This window comes from Neovison vison, chromosome 8 (assembly GCF_020171115.1).
Source record: "Neovison vison isolate M4711 chromosome 8, ASM_NN_V1, whole genome shotgun sequence".
NCBI lineage: Eukaryota > Metazoa > Chordata > Mammalia > Carnivora > Mustelidae > Neogale > Neogale vison.
In genome coordinates this window covers 12,955,884-12,973,271 of record NC_058098.1, presented here as the reverse complement: position 1 = coordinate 12,973,271, position 17,388 = coordinate 12,955,884, and the positions used below count along the sequence as shown (strand labels likewise).

The window sequence follows — 17,388 nt, the reverse complement described above, 5'->3', positions numbered from 1 at the left end:
ATGGACTATATATTTTTTGTATTCAGAGACAGGCTTTTCCTGATGTATTGGTGGTAGTGTGGATGTCCAATCATTCAGCCTTTTTTTTTTTTAAAAGATTTAAAAAAAAAGTTACTCATTTGAGAGTGAGAGAGAGTGAGAGAGAACATGAGACTGGAAGAAGGTCAGAGGGAGAAGCAAACTCCCCATAGAGCTAGGAGCCCAGTGCAGGACTCGATCCCAGGACTCTGAGCTGAAGGGAGTTGCTTAACCAACTGAGCCACCCAGGTGCGGGGCCCCCCCCCCACTTTAAGAAAGATTTTATGTATTTATTTGTCAGGGGGAGAGAGCGCAAGCAGAAGAGTGGCAGACAAAGGAAGAAGCAGACTCCCCACTGAGCAGGGAGCTTGATGCGGCACTTGATCCCACCACCCTGGGATCATGACCTGAACTGAAGGCAGATGCTTAACCGACTGAGCTACCCAGACGCCTCATGAAAAATAAGAAAAAAAAAAAAAATTATTCATTTGTGAGAAAGAGAGAGCGAACAAGCATGAGCCTGAGCACAGGGGAGGATCAAAGGGAGAGGGAGAAGTGGACTCCCCACTGAGCAGGGTGGGGATATAGGGCTTGATCCCAGGATGCCAGGATCATGACCTGTGCCAGAGGCATATGCTTAACGATGTGAGCCACCCGGGCTTCTTGAAGTGTTTTAATGTATTGTAGTAGTGATGAGATCTTTTTATTGATTGATTGATTGATTGAATGATTTTATTTTTAAGTAAATCTTTATACCCAATGTGGGGCTGGAACTTAAAACCCCGAGATCAGGAGTTGCATGCTCCACCTACAGAGCTAGCCAGGCACCCTGGTGATATCTTTGACATAATTTTGACATGAACATTATATATAATGATTATATATAATTTCATTATATATAATTTCAGTTTCTAAGTATTAATGACTGGAAATATGTTAATCTTTATATGCCAGGAATTCTGGGATCTTCATGTTGCCCGCTTCTTAAATAGCTGCTAGTGTAGATGGAAGTTTATCTCAGTGTTAATGCATGCCATCACCATTCCCTTCCCCCCATCCTTACTCCGGGAGCCTAGTTTGCCTGCAGCTGCAATGGTAGGCATCTTTCAGGAAGTGACCTTGGCTTGTATTAATCAAATTCAGAACACACAAAAAAAGCTTCTTGCTAACATGCTGACTTGATGTAAAATTTTATCGCAACCATTTTCTTTCAAAAGGAGGCCATCTTGTAAAAAGATATACAGAAGACCCCTCTAATTTAATGTATAAAAGGCACTTCTGCAAGCCATGTTTAAAAAAAACCTAGATTTTTAATGTATAGAGCTTTTTAATTGGCAAATATGCATAAATGTCATAAAGGCTTGTGAGTTGTTATTAGAAAATTTTTTTTTTTAGATTTAAAAACACTATGTTTCAGCATATCGTTTCTTTACTGCTTAACAACTGACATTAAATTGCTTTGGAAACTTTAAACACTATGGATTTATTTTGAAGTCTTTTAGCGGTCATATATTAAGTAATGCACTTTTGTATATGTTATACATTTTTGTATATTTGCACTTTTGTATATTGTATATTTGGGGCAGAAATAACTAGTTTCTTAATTTTGCTGATTTGGATAAGAAAATGAGTACCTTACATGAAACCATTTTCTTAGGTAGTGGTAGTACCTACAGGAGCTTCTAAATAGAAGTTTAAATTTACGTCAGTTAAGACTGCTAAAACTCAGCCACCTTGAGTGCTGTGAAGTGTGTAAACCTGGCAATTCACAGACTTGTACCCCATATTTATATGTTTATAAAAAAATAAAAAAATTAAAAAAAAACAATCACCTTGTATTAACGAGCATATTGTTAAGTACTGATTTACACATCTGCTTATTTAGGATTTAATTGATCATTTTGGTAGAGCAGTTAATATAGCTGTTTCAGTCTTACCATGTAATGCTTCAAATAAATTCAGTCCTTAAATGTAGAATAATTACAGTGTGTAAAGGTACAGATCTTCATTTTAGATCTTCATTTTACCTTTGCTCAGTGTTAAATTTTGAATGTCAGAAATAGTTATTTAATGAATTAGCGTAGATGTTTACTGCATTCTTGGGAGATTTACATGAAATGAATGAATGAATGAATTAGGAAGCAGTTGTGTGTATTGCCAAAGAGTTCCCTCTTGAGTGTATTGTGTAAAAGATCACTCCTTGGTACTGAAGTGTTTGGAAAGGTGAAATATGGGAAAAGAAGCTTAAACTTTAGGAACTGTACCTGCATTTTGGTAGATGTAGAGTATGAAAAGGACAGGTATGTTGCATGTTTATATTAATGATTTGGAGAAGAGGTGGGGAGAATTGATGCAAATAAAAAATAAAATATAAATACTTAGATGTTTTCATTATCTGAGTTATTTTTAAAGCATTCACTAGAGACACAACCGACATCTTTTTTTTCTTTATAAAAATATTTTTTATTTAGATTCTGGTTCCTTAACAGTGCAGTGTTGATTTCACAGCCAGTATCGTCTTTCATGATTTTAAAAATTGTTCTTAAAATTGCACTCTCTTGGAGATAAATCTTTCTTCTTAACCTGCCTAAAGTTCATTCTTTGTCTTGATTTGATACTCGCATTAATGATTAGTTTGTTATTACAGGATAAAGAAACTGGTTTCAGGAAGAAAGATAATAACTTGATCATTTCTTCCTCACATACCTGTTTATATATGGTCTTATGTAAAAATTGGCACCTTGAACTTAAAATGTTCTTTGCCTCTCCCCACTCTCCTCAAAAAATAGAAAAATGAAAGCCTAACAAGAAAAGGAATATATGCAGTCCTGGTGGCCAATGAGTTAATGTTCATTTGCAGCCTGGGGGGGGGGGGTCAGCGTGCAGTCTCTGTTTTCTGATTGGCTGCTAAAAGGTGAAATTGAAACCACTGTAAACTTTTGACCCTGTAGCAATTCTTGTGGAACGCCTTCCACTGGTGGAGCCCAGAGCTTCGCTCAGTTCCCCACCCAATCCGCCCACCCCCTTTCCTGTATTTATTTTGTGTGATCGTGCAGCACTGCATGCAGTTTTTCCAAGAGGGGGTGGCGTGCGGTGGGAGGCGGGGCTGTGGTGGGGGGCGGGGAGAGGGAGGCCGAACAAGCACCAGCAAGCGACTTCCTAACATGACTGTTTTAGTAACTGTGTTAGTACTAAGTACAACTCAGCCAAAGATATGGGCCTTGATAATAAACTAGTCTGACAACTGGATTTTTTAGTTTTTTCCTTAATATAAAGGTAATTTAAAAAATGCAAAATGGTTATATTTACTGCCATTGTTCATCAGTGGATAGTATTGTGTAAGCCAAGTGTTTGGCATAGTTTCCTGGATATTTTGAGTTAAAAATAGCTTCCATTTTCAGCAACCTTTATATCCCATTAGTATTTCCTATATCTCATGTAATTTTTACACAAATGGCCAACGTTTACAAAAGTTTTTTTCTTCTTTGCCTTTGTCTTTTATTATAAAGAAAGGCATTTTAGTTATGATAACCATGGAAAATAATTGTAGAAACTATGTGTACATTTGAATTAAATTATTTGCCTTTCTCTCTTTGGTGAAGTAAATAGTTTTGGGTTTGTCTTGCTTTACAGTGACCGCATCAGCCCTGTGAAAAAGGCAAGGTAGTTCTCTGCTCTCTCTAAATATTCTCATTGGACTCTGTGTCTTCAGTTCTGGTCCTTCCTTGTATCCTTGTTGTCTGGTGTCATGTAGTGAATGGATGCTTAGCACATATTTGCTGAATGAACATAGTTGCATTTTGGCCTTTTGATACCTGCTTCTCCTTTTCTAATTAGTGATAGGTACCCTATTTTGCTCATACCTCTGTAGGCCAGTGCAACATTTGGCTTCTCCTAGGTACACAGGAAGCCTTCAGTTGATTTAAATGTCTCATATAAAGTTCTTCAAGAAGCTGGACTTCCAAAACATAGGTTTTCTGAAAGCAAGGCTTCTGTTTTCATCGCATCATTTAAATTTTTATTTTGATGCTTTATGGAACTAAACATTTATTGTAATTTACTAAATGACTATGTAGAATAAATTAGTATGAATCAGCTTAGTCCTTTCTAGTATATAGCATGAGATAAGTAGTAATACATTGTCAGTTTTTTTAACCCTGTCCTGACTTTACTAGACATGTATATGCTATAATTTGAAATAATTCCTGCCCTCCCTTGTCAAAAAGATGATGGTGTTTAAAAAAGTTTGTCATCGGACACCTGGTTGGCTCAGTTGGTTAAGCGGCTGCCTTTGGCTCAGGTCATGATCCCAGCATCCTGGGATCGAGTCCCACATCCGGCTCCTTGCTCGGCAGGGCGCCTGCTTCTCCCTCTGCCTGCCACTCTGCCTGTGCTCGCTCGCTCTCTCTCCCTCTCTCTCTCTGACAAATAAAATCTTAAAAAAAAAAGTTTGTCATCAATATATTACCAGTGTACACTTGGGTACCAAATACATTTTTACTTATTATTTACTAAAGCACATGATAATGGACTAAATAATAGTAAAAATTTTTTTTCTTAATAAAATATTTTTAAGCTAAGTTTACACAGCTCTAAAAAAGTGGCACTTATTGAAATAATTTTAAATTTCCATAAAATTTTTAATTTACATTTGGTTTTTCCCTTTCAGCTTAGCTACAGATTTGTTGCAGTTGAGTGTTGCAAGTAAAATCTGTTGTTTTGGTGTGGGGGGGAACCCAACAACTGTATATTTGATAAATAATCTCAGCTGTAGAATAATGTTTCATTTACACCATTATTATGTAACCCTTACCTTGAAATTGATGGATAAACTTATTCTGTAGTGTTTTGGAGGTAGGTGGGCATAAAGCAGACTTTTCCCAAAGAGGGTGTTTCCCCATCTCTACAATTTTTAGGGAACTGAGGAGAGAGTCCCAGGGAACACTACCCACAGCAGCATGGCAGGAACAATGAGTTTAATATGATTAATAGTAGAGTCCTTGCCCCCTTCCATTTTCAGCCCCAGAAGAAAAACATATTCATGATATTTGGTGGCCTCTTTTTGCCCAGTTGGTGTTTCCAAGCATCAGCATTTTATAGTTTGGATTTTCTTCTCTGTCAGCTCCCCTCCCCCAGTTTGATTCTTTGTTCTGGCCTTGAGGCACATCTTCTCAGACTAGCTATTAACAGAGCTCAGTTTGATTTTTTTTTTTTCCTTCTGCATTAGATTTCTCCTGATGCAGGCTTTGATAATGTGGATCCCACCAGTCACATTTTTCGTAAATTTTAGTGGAAAAATTAACCTCTCCCCCATCTGCAGATTTAATATTTTGGGGACATGTCATTTAGTTTTTTTTAGTGTGACTTTTGTTTGTGTGATGGACTGAAATCCACATTATGAAAAGGCATAAGAATATGCTTATTTTTGTTAAAGGTAAAAAATACAGTCCCAGGAAATCTGCTAGGACTGTTGGCTTTGCAGAATCTTGGTTTTAGATAAGTTAATTGCAGTTTTCTGGGTCCCATACTTTATAATTATTTGTTTTTTAAAGTTCTATTTATTTATTTTTTAAGTTATCTTTACGTTCAGCATGGGGCTCAAACTCACAACTTGGAGATCAAGAGTCACATGGTCTTCTGACTGAGCCAGCCAGATACCCTAGTGTATAATACTTTTTTTTTTTTAGCTTATCTACCCCTTGCAAGGTCCTGGTAGGCAAGCCAGTCATTGGTCTATATGATTTTCTGGGGACCACTATAGTCCAGCTCCACACTTTCTGAGAGGGGAAATTTTTGTAGATGATGTTTCTTTGGGATATAGGAAGTTATGGGGTACAGGTTAGCTTGGGTTAGCACTCAGGGTAGCTGTCATCAGCAGTGTAATACTTGTATTGATAGGGGTTCTCTTGCCAGCCTTCCACACTAGGCAGTAGTGCTTGTTTCCTGCTTATGGTACTAGGTACATTCTGACTCCTAGCTTTTCCTACCCACCTCTCTTGTTCTGTAGGTACTAACCCTACCCAGCAACCTTTGTCCTTCCCCTGTAAAAAGGAGCAACAACAAAAGAATCATTTTTAAAATGAAACTTGAATTAAAACTAGGCCAGGAAACCTTGGGCTTTACAGAAGTTCTGCCTGCTTTCCGCTCTTCACCTTCCTCTAATTAAATTAGATACCATAAAAGTTCAAGTAATGAAACATTGAATTTATTTATTTATTTAAAAAAGATATTTATTTATTTAAACTTTATTTTATTTTTTCAGTGTTCCAGGATTCATTGTTTATGCACCACACCCCATGCTCCATGTAATACTTGCCCTCCTTAATACCCACCACCAGGTTCACCCAACCCCTACCTGCTTCCCCTCCAAAACCCTCAGTTTGTTTTTCAGAGTCCACAGTCTCATGATTTATCTCCCCCTCCAATTTCCCCCAACTCACTTCTGTCCTTCTCCCAATGTCCTCTGTGTTATTCCTTATGCTCCACAAGTAAGTGAAACCATATGATAATTGACTCTCTCTGCTTGACTTACTTCACTCAGCATAATCTCCTCCAGTCCCATCCATGTTGATACAAAAGTTGGATATTCATCCTTTCTTTTTCTTTTTTTTTTTTTTAAAGATTTTATTTATTTATTTGACAGAGAGAGATCACAAGTAGGCAGAGAGGCAGGCAGAGAGAGGGAGGAGGAAGCAGGCTCCCTGCTGATCAGAGAGCCTGATGTGGGACTCGATCCCAGGACCCTGAGATCATGACCTGAGCCGAAGGCAGCGGCTTAACCCACTGAGCCACCCAGGCGCCCGGATATTCATCCTTTCTGATGTAGGCATAATAAATACTCCATTGCATAGATGGACCATATCTTTATCCATTCGTCTATTGAAAGCCATCTTGGCTATTTTCACAGTTTGGCGACTGTGGCTGTTGCTTTCAGAAAGTGGTCGATTTTCTGTTTCTAGAATTGTTGCTCTTCTTCTCTTCAATCTCCTGTTGGATTTGTAGGTGTTTGCAATGGTTTGATAAGCTATCTAGCTGATTTCCTGCTACCTGATGTCATCTCAGCCTGCTACTTCTCCACCATCTTGACTCCTCCCTTCCAAAAAGATTTTATTTATCAAATAATTGACAGACAGAGATCATAAGTAGGCAGAGAGGCAGGCGGGGGTGGAGGGTGGAAAGCAGCCTCTCTGCTGAGCAGAGAGCCGGATGTGGGGTTCCGTCCCAGGACCCTGACATCCTGACCTGAGCCAAAGGCAGAGGCTTATCCCACTGAGCCACCCAGGTGCCCTAAACATTGAATTCATTTAAACACTAAAACTAATGATTGTATTTCTCTTATTTTTATTTGGAGATACTTGGACTTTTTTTTTTTTTTTTAAGTATTTTATTTATTTATTTGATTTTGATGAAGTCCCAGAAGTTTATTTTCGCTTTTGTTTCCTTTGCCTTTGGAGACGTATCTTGAAAGAAGTTGCTGTGGCTGATATCAAAGAGATTACTGCCTATGTTCTCCTCTAAGATTCTGATGGATTCCTGTCTCACGTTGAGGTCTTTTATCCATTTTGAGTTGATCTTTGTGTACGGTGTAGGAGAATGGTCGAGTTTCATTCTTCTACATATAGCTGTCCAGTTTTCCCAGCACCATTTAATGAAGAGACTGTCTTTTTTCCACTGTATATTTTTTCCTGTTTTGTCAAAGATTAATTGACCATAGAGTTGAGGGTCCATATCAGGGCTCTCTACTCTGTTCCACTGGTCTATGTGTCTGTTTTTATGCCAGTACCATGCTGTCTTGGTGATCACAGCTTTGTAATAAAGCTTGAAATCAGGTAAGGTGATGCCGCCAGCTTTATTTTTGTTTTTCAACATTTTCTTAGCGATTCGGGGTCTCTTCTGATTCCATACAAATTTTAGGATTATTTGCTCCAGCTCTTTGAAGAATGCCGGTGGAATTTTGATCGGAATGGCATTAAAAGTATAGATTGCTCTAGGCAGTATAGACATTTTAACAATGTTTATTCTTCCGATCCAAGAGCATGGAATGGTCTTCCATCTTTTTGTGTCTTCTTCAATTTCTTTCATGAGTGTTCTATAGTTCCTCAAGTACAGATCCTTTACCTCTTTAGTTAGGTTTATTCCAAGGTATCTTATGGTTCTTGGTGCTATAGTAAATGGAATCGATTCTCTAATTTCCCTTTCTGTATTTTCATTGTTAGTGTATAAGAAAGCCACTGATTTCTGCACATTGACTTTGTATCCTGCCACGTTGCTGAATTGCTGTATGAGTTCTAGTAGTTTGGGGGTGGAGTCTTTCGGGTTTTCCATATAAAGAATCATGTCATCTGCGAAGAGAGAGAGTTTGACTTCTTCATTACCAATTTGGATACCTTTTATTTCTCTCTGTTGTCTGATTGCTGTTGCTAGGACTTCTAATACTATGTTGAACAAGAGTGGTGAGAGTGGGCATCCTTGTCTTGTTCCTGATCTCAATGGGAAGGCTGCAAGCTTTTTCCCATTGAGGATGATATTTGCTGTGGGTCTTTCATAGATAGATTTATTTATTTGACAGAGCGATCACAAGTAGGCAGAGAGGCAGGCAGAGAGCCTGATGCGGGGCTCCATTCTAGGACCCTGAGATCATGACCTGAGCTGAAGGCAAAGGCTTTTTTTTTTTTAAAAAAAAAGATTTTATTTATCCATTTGGCAGACGGAGATCACAAGTAGGCAGAGAGGCAGGCAGAGAGAGAGAGAGGATGAAGCAGGCTCCCTGCAGAGCAGAGAGCCCAATGTGGGGCTCGATCCCAGGACCCTGGGATCATGACCTGAGCCGAAGGCAGAGGCTATAACCCACTGAGCCACCCAGTGCCCCATACTTGGACGTTCTTTTTTTTTTTTTTTTTTTTAAGATTTTATTTATTTATTTGTCAGAGAGAGAGAGCGCGAGCGAGCACATAAGCAGGCAGAGTGGCAGGGAGAGGCAGAGAGAGAAGCAGGCTCCCCGCTGAGTACGGAGCCTGATGTGGGACTCAATCCCAGGACCCTGGGATCATGACCTGAGCCAAAGGCAGTGGCTTAACCTGCTGAGCCACCCAGGTGCCCCCATACTTGGACATTCTTAAGTTTGATGTCAGATTGTTGTTGGTTGACTAATAATAGTTTTAATTGATTTTTTAAAAGATTTTATTTATTTGAGAGAGAGAGAGAAATACTGAGAGAGCACACAAAGCGGGGGGTGTGTGGGAAGAGGGAGAGACAGGTTTCCTGGTGAGCAGGTAGCTAGATGCGGGGCTCTATCCCAGGACTCTGGAATCACCCTGAGCCGAAGGCAGATGCTTAATGGACTGAGCCACCCAGATGTCCCTTAATTTATTGAGCATTTATATATCAGGGAATGATAAGTAATTAAGCATTTTCACCTGATCTTCTCAAGGGCCTTGATAAATCTAAGGCTTAAAGAAGTTTTCAGGTTGGGTACTATCTAGTAAATAAAAGCTGGGAGTTGAGTCTAGATCAGGTGGACTCCAGAGTGTCAGCTCTTAAACTGCTTGCTAATAAGTAGTCATATTATTTTGGTCTGGAAGATATATTCCAAGAATCAGCTTCCTTTTGACATGTTGTTTATAAGCTAGAGACTATATTGTAATTAGAAATAGATATGTTAGTAGATGTAATATTTCTTTTTTAGATTTTAATTGCATGGCATTTATACACTACCTGGATTTTTCTCCTATCTTTTCCTGAACCATGTATGATGAGTTTCCTTACCCTCAATCTTCTCACCTTTAAATTGGGTTTCAGGAAGGCAGCAGACCCTTTATGTAATGCAGCGGGATTGTGGTTGGTTGTTACTAAATACTCCATGCGGATTGGCCATGGCTGTGATACGGAACTTGTAAACACATCATTTTTTCTTGTATCCCTCCTTTCCAACAGACCTGCCAGTTACAGCATGAACTTTAGGGTGTAGTTATGGCTGTTTTCTTGATACATAAACACCACTAGAATTAGTGGTAGATTAGATTGTTGCTTTATTGTTCTATTTGGAAGTTCAAAAGATGAAGGTGAATGTTTTATTGGCTCACCATCTTTGCTGCACCAGAGCCTGCTCCACATTTCCTCAAGTGCAGGAATGCTGTTTATATGTTCGTGTATATTATTGCAGATTATTTCTGAAGAACTGCCCCTCCTTTTCCTCTCCCACTTAAAAATATTTCCTTTCTCCTTTTATTATTTAAAGATTTTATTTATTTATTTGATACACAGAGAGAGCATAAGCAGGGGGAACAGCAGGCAGATGGAGAGGGAGAAGCAGGCTCCCTGATGAGCAAGATGCCTGATGTGGATGGAGCTCGATCCCAGGACCTTAGGATCATGACCTGAGCTGAAGGCAGACAGTTAACCAACTGAGCCACCCAGGCGCCCTTAGAAATATTTCTTGTTGGTGATCCAAGTGCAGTCTTTCCTAGAGGGGAAGCAAACATCCATGGCATTAGCTTCTGCCAGGAAGTGTATATATGTGTATATATATCTGTGTATATATGTGTGTGTGTGTGTGTGTGTGTTTTAAGATTTTATATACTTGAGAGAGAGCGAACTGGGTAGTGGAAGGGGCAGAGGAGAGGGGGAAGCAGGCTCCACTGAGCAGGGAGCCTGATGCAGGGCTCCATCCCAGCACCCTGAGATCAGACCTGAGCTGAAGGCAGATGCTTAACTGACAGAGCCACCCAGGTGCCCCTCAATATTGTTTTTAGTTGTTATTTGTTGAGCATTCCTTTTGGACAGGTGGGAACACCCCAAATTCACATTACTTATCTGTTTGATTACTATTCAGGATTCTTGGGAGTTGGTTTCCTCAACTGCTGTTTTGTATTATCCATGTTTATCAATGGTGACAGGGTGTATTATATAGCTATACCTGACTTATAAGCAGAAACGGTATTACATGGCAAAATAAGGCATCACCTCACATTCCTAGGAAGAGGCCTTGTACTTGATAATAGCAGTTTTGTTTTTGCTTATTTCGTATGTCCTTAGAAGGGAACGGTGGGGAAGGTTAATTTGTGTGTGACTAATACTTCTACTTACATTAAGAAAGGGCAATAAAATTCAACACCCTCCTCCCCTTTTTTTGTTTGTTTTCAGGATCAGTATCCTTGCTGAACAGTGGAATCACAGACCAATAAAAATAAGCTCCTACTTGAACATCATTTGACTGGTTAGCAAGGTAATTCACTTTTACTTTGACTTGATCCTTTGTGATTTTCTGTCTCCCCCCTCTGAAGATCCTTTTATGATTTAATCTTTTTTTTTTTTAATTTTTTATTTATTTGACAGAGAGAGATCACAAGTAGGCAGAGAGGCAAGCAGAGAGAGAGGAGGAAGCAGGCTCCCTGCTGAGCAGAGAGCCCGATGTGGGGCTCGATCCCAGGACCCCAGGATCATGACCCGAGCCGAAGGCAGAGGCCCCAACCCACTGAGCCACCCAGGCGCCCCTTATGATTTAATCTTAAACTTGTGTCGTATTTCATGTTTTTCTCTTTTGTTTTTTAGTTTTGTTTGTTTATTTGAGAGAGAGAGTAGGCGGGGCAGAGGAAGAGAATCTTTAAGCAGACTCCCCACTAAGCGCAGAGCTGATGCTCAATCCTAGGACCCTGAGATCATGACCCGAGCGGAAACCAAGATTCAGATGGTTAACTGACTGAGCCACCCAGGCACCCTCATGTTAACATTAGTTGAATGACTGAATGGTCTTGAAATAAGTGAATGTGTATCTATATTCATATATATGTGTGTGTGTATATATATATATATATATGCAGACATAACTTTTTTGGGGAAGAAGGGAACTATATGTTACAGTTTAATGTGAGTTACTACCCTCCTACCCACTTCTCCCTTATGTGTGAATACTTTAATCTTTTTTTTTTTTTTTTTAAAGATTTGTTTATTTATTTAAGAGAGGGGGAGCAGCAGGCAGAGGGAGAGGGAGAAGCAGGCTCCCTGCTCGGCTCGATCCCAGGACTCTGGGATCATGACCTGAGCCGAAGGCAGACACATAACTGACTGAGCCACCCAGGCTCAGTGTTTATTCAAAATCTGAATCAATCCCGTTTATTTTTTCTATTTCACCATGTGAAGACTAGTTTCCCCAGATTGCTTGTGCTGGCATATAATATCTCATATAATAACTCCTCTCCTAACTCCTGTTGCACCAGCATAGAAGAAATGAGAATAGAAAAAGTTGTCTGATACTCAGAAAGCAGTTACCCTTTGCTTAGCTGAATTTCTTTTTGTTAATAGTACTGTCATTCTTCTGGTTAGCTCGGCTTGAAATCCAAATCATCTTTGAACTGCCCCCTTCCTGCCCCTTTGATAATTTAGTTATTTAGTAAACAGTCCTTATCTGGTTTTCTGTTTTCCCGTCTCCTGTATTTGTACCACTTTGTGCTAATACCTTAGTTTCCTAGGCCAAGATCTCATAGTTTCTTGCTTATATTTGTTCAAATGAGCCTTTTTTCTCTCTTATCTACTGTTTCTAGCACTTGAAATGTTGCTTAGAAAATTTCCTTAAGTACGTCCCTTTTAATTAAGCCTCTGTTCTGCTCTAAGCTTTGTGTTTCCATTCCCTGGCTTACAGAAAAAAATACAAACTCTCTTCTCTGACATTTGAAGCAGTCCTTTATCAGGGAATCTGTCTAAACCTTTGGTTTCAGCTCTTGCTGTTTCCCTATAAAATCCTTCAATTAATTGTGGGATATACATACCCATTATCTTCTGAACATAGTAGAATACTATCTCCATGCTATTTATTTAAAAAAAAAAAAAAGAAACACTTCTTTATTTGGAAGTCATTTCCGTTTATAGAAGTTATAAATATAGAGTATAAAAAACATCTAGATATCCTTTAGCCAGATTCACCCACTTGCTTATCATTTGCATCCCTGTGTGCTCTCACTCTCCCTGTCTGTCTACATGCATGCATAGTTCTTTTCTGAACTGAGGGCAAGTTACATATATTGAGCTTATTTCTGCTGATACTTCTGAATTCTCTAAGAATAGGGTCATTCTCTTATAAAGCTGTTGTACAGTTATCAGCTTCATAAATGGACTCTGACACAAATGTATGGTCTATCTTCCAGTTTGGTCAGTTGAACTAATAAAGTCTGTTAACAGCATTTCCGTTGCTTCCTGTACAGAATCCAGTCTAGGGTTATTTCATTTACTTCTCTTCAGCCTCCTTTTTCCCGGAATATTTCCATAGCCTTTGTCTTTTTTATGGCATTGACATTTTTGAAGGACACAGCCCATCCCCCCTTTAAATAGAATGTTCTTCATTTTATGTTTCTCTGAAGTTTCCTTCTGATTAGTTTGAGGTTAAGCATTCTTGGCTGGAATGTTGTGTAGGTGATGTGATATCTTGAGAAAGATGTCCAACTTCTGGAGACACATGATTTCTTTTGTCCCCTTTTATGATGTTAATATTGATTATTTGGCCAGGATGTTGCCAGATTTCTCCACTGTATAGTTTATTTTCCTTCCATTCAATAAGCATTTGTGGGGAGACAATGCAGATACCATGGTTCTCATCACACTTTGCTCTAGACTTAACATTCATTGATGATTCTTTTTTTTTTTTTAAAGATTTTATTTATTTATTTGCCAGAGAGAGAGAGAGGGAGGGAGAGAGAGAGCGCGCGCAAGCGAGCACAGGCAGAGTGGCAGCAGAGGCAGAGAGAGAAGCAGGCTCCCAGCCGAGCAAGGAACCGGATGTGGGACTCGATCCCAGGATGCTGGAATCATGACCTGAGCCGAAGGCAACTGCTTAACCAACTGACCCACGCATGCGTCCCTCATTGATGATTCTTACCTGATTTTATTTTTCACTGGGTTGGCTCCAAAATGGTTATTTTTTGATTCCAGTGTTCCCTTTATACTACAAGTCAGCCCTTGACATTATTCTGTAATCAAAAGCCCTATCAGTTTGGACTCATGAATTCCTAGGTTTTCAATTGATAAATTCATTACTCTACCTAATTATTTTGATACTCCAGTCCTCTGTTTAGAAAGTGGAACTCTTTTTTTTTTTTTTAAGCGCCAGAAAGTGGAGTTCTTTTTTTTTTTTTTTTAAGATTTTATTTATTTATTTGACACACACAGAGAGATCACAAGTAGGCAGAGAGGCAGGCAGAGAGGGGGAAGCAGGCTCCCTGCTGAGCAGAGAGCCTGATGTGGGGCTGGATCCCAGGACCCTGAGATCATGACCTGAGCTGAAGGCAGAGGCTTAACCCACTGAACCACCCAGGTGCCCCAGAAAGTGTAATTCTTCTTTTTTTAAAAAATCATTTTTATTTTTTATTTATTATTTTTAAAAAATATATATTTTTAAGATTTTATTTATTTATTTGACAGGGAGCGATCACAAGCAGGTAGAAAGGCAGGCAGAGAGAGGGAGGGAGGAAGCAGGCTCCCCACTGAGCAGAGAGCCTGATGCAGGGCTCGATCCCAGGACCCTGAGATCATGACCTGAGCCAAAGGCAAGGCTTTAACCCACTAGCCACCCAGGCGCCCCAAAAGTGGAATTCTTAATCAGTCTTCCTATCCTTTTGAGGAAGAATAGTATTAGAGACTAGAATCCTGTGGGGGTGGGAGGTGTTCTCATTGCCCATGGGTTGACCCTTTCAGTGGACAGAGCTAGTAAAATGTGTGTGCTTAGCACACATGTGCATACACCAACATACTTGTACCTAAACACTTTTATAGCAACATGTGTATACATAGTTTAGAAATCATGAGTTTATATCAGTATTCCTGCTTCACTCCCTGTCTACGGGGTTCTTTCTCTGCACTTACTGTTTCATATTTTTATGTCCCTTATTATGTTGTGAGAAACCGTGGCTCCCATCATTATCAGTGCATTTACTCATTTGCTCTATCTTATAATACATCTCAAAAAATTTCAGAGTCACTTTGCCCCATTTCACCACAATAAACTTAATTAAAGTGGAGAATTTATATGTAGTTCTTCACTGTTTTACAACCATCCTGCCCAAGTCTGAGAATGAATAAATATTGTATTCTTAAATTACTTGAATCAGCCTTCTGTTGTTCCTTTCTTGCTTTCCCTTTCCTCTTCACTTCCCATTCCAACTTTCTGCATAAGGTAGTTATAGTATTCATTTGAAATTAAATTAGGTTCATTTTTTTCCAGGTTTTTAAAAAAGATTGATTTATTTCAGAGAGCGTGTGCGCAGGCTTGTGTTTGAGCAAGGGAAGGGGCTCCTGGAAGGAGGGGGATGGTGGGTGGGGTGGGGGGAAGAGCAGAGGGAGAGGAAGAGAATCACAAGCAGACTCCTCACTGAGCGTGGAGCATGGAGCTTGATGTGTGGTTTGGTTTTCAACCCTGAGATCATGACCTGAGCCAAAACCAAGAGTCGGATGCTTAACTGACTAAGCCACCAGTGTGCATCTCCCCCCAACTTTGAAAAAAGTGGGCTCCATGATGGAGCTGGGAGTTGGGAGCCCCAACCTGGGGCTTGACCTCAAGACCCTGAGATCATGACCTGAGCTGCAATCCAGAGTCATTAGCTTAACTGACTGAGCTACCTAGGTGCTCCCAGTTTTTTTTTTTTTTAAATGCTCCTTCTTATTCTGATTGGCTTTATTTTGAAATTGTAGAAAACAAATTCAAATTATGCAAAAGATGCACTTCCCCTTCTCTATCCTTTCCATTCCATTTCCTCCCTTTCTCATAGTAACCAGCCTTGCTATTCCCCAGCCCCTTTCTCATTTATTTTTTACATTGTGTACATTATGTGCATATACCATAGTTTACTGAAGGCGATATTTTATGTATAGGTATTATTTAGGTTGTTTCCAGTATTTTGCAGTTAAAATAATGCTGCAGTGAATAACCTTATGAATATGTATTTTTATATTTGGGGAGTGTTCCTTCAGGATAAGTTCCTGGAAGTGAGGCTACTGTATTGAAGGGTAAGTGTGTGTGTCAGTTTTTGTTAGATATTGTCAAATCACATTCCATAAGGATTACACCATTTTGGATCCCCACAAGCAATGTATGAGAATGACTATGTGTTTAACCATAGTCATTCTGCAAAAGTTTTTTAGCTCAGCATAATATGTATATTTTTTACATGTATGTACATTATTGCATGTATTGGTAATTGCTTTTTATTGTAGTATTCCACTGTGTTACTAGTTCTCATTTTTGGCTACTATGAAGAATAAAGCCACTCTGAACATTCAGGTAGAAGTCACTGTGTAGATTTTCCCCTCTTGAGTAAATACCCAGGAGTGCAGTTGCAGGGTCTTATGTTAAGTGTATGCTTATCTTTTTTATTTTATTATTTATTATTATTATTATTATTATTATTTTTAGATTTTATTTATTTATTTGACAGAGAGAAATCACAAGTAGTAGGAGAGGCAGGCAGAGAGAGAGAGAGGGAAGCAGGCTCCCCGCTGAGCAGAGAGCTTGCTCTGGGGCTTGATCCTAGGACCTCGAGACCATGACCCGAGCCGAAGGCAGACACTTAGCCAGTGAGCCATCCAGGTACCCCAAAGATTTTTTTTTATTTGACACAGAGAGACAGCCAGAGAGGGAACACAAGCAGGGGGAGTGGGAGAGCAAGAAGCAGGCTTCCTGCTGAGCAGGGAGCCCAATGTGGGACTCTGTCCCGGGACCCTGGGATCATGACCTGAGCTGAAGGCAGGTACTTAGTGATTGAGCCACCCAGGTTAGTGCTTTTTTTATGTACTAAGAGATTTTTGCTTATCTGTAGGTTATGAAGCTCTTCTCTTGTGTTTTCTTATAGAAGTTTTACACCTTTGACTTTATATTAGGTCTCTGATCCATTTTGATTTAATTTTTGTGTATGATGTAAAGAAAAGATTGAGGGTCAGTTTTTTTTTTTTACTTTAAATTTTTTGGTAAGATTTTATTTATTTGACAGAGATCGCAAGTAGACAGAGAGGCAGGCAGAGAGAGAGAGGAGGAAGCAGGCTCCCTGCTGAGCAGAGAGCCTGATGCAGGGCTCAATCCCAGGACCCTGAGATCATGACCTGAGCTGAAGGCAGAGGCTTTAACCCACTGAGCCACCCAGGCACCCCTGAGGATCAGTTTTTAAAATGTGGATATTGCATTCCAGAACTATCTGTTGACAAGTCTCTTCTTTTTCCATTGCATTGTCTTGCTAACTTAATCAACTGACTGTGTACATCAGAATCTCTTGTCTTTTTTCTTTTCCATTGATTTATATATCAGTCTTGTGCCCACCGTCATTGTCCTGATTACTAAAGCTTTTATAGTAAGGTTTGAGAATAAGTAGTATGAACTTTTCAGCTTTTTTCCTT

The 17,388-nt window shown here is 39.5% G+C and overlaps 1 protein-coding gene across 2 annotated transcripts in view; it reads left to right on the top strand.

The window, feature by feature from the left end:
• Nucleotides 1–17,388, top strand: part of NCOA3 (nuclear receptor coactivator 3) — a 132,496-nt gene that overhangs the window by 50,875 nt on the left and 64,233 nt on the right. For both annotated transcript variants that reach the window (XM_044262884.1, XM_044262882.1), the window contains exon 2: nucleotides 11,161–11,242. The gene's annotated coding sequence lies outside the window, so the exon portion shown is untranslated. The remainder of the gene's footprint in view (nucleotides 1–11,160; nucleotides 11,243–17,388) is intronic.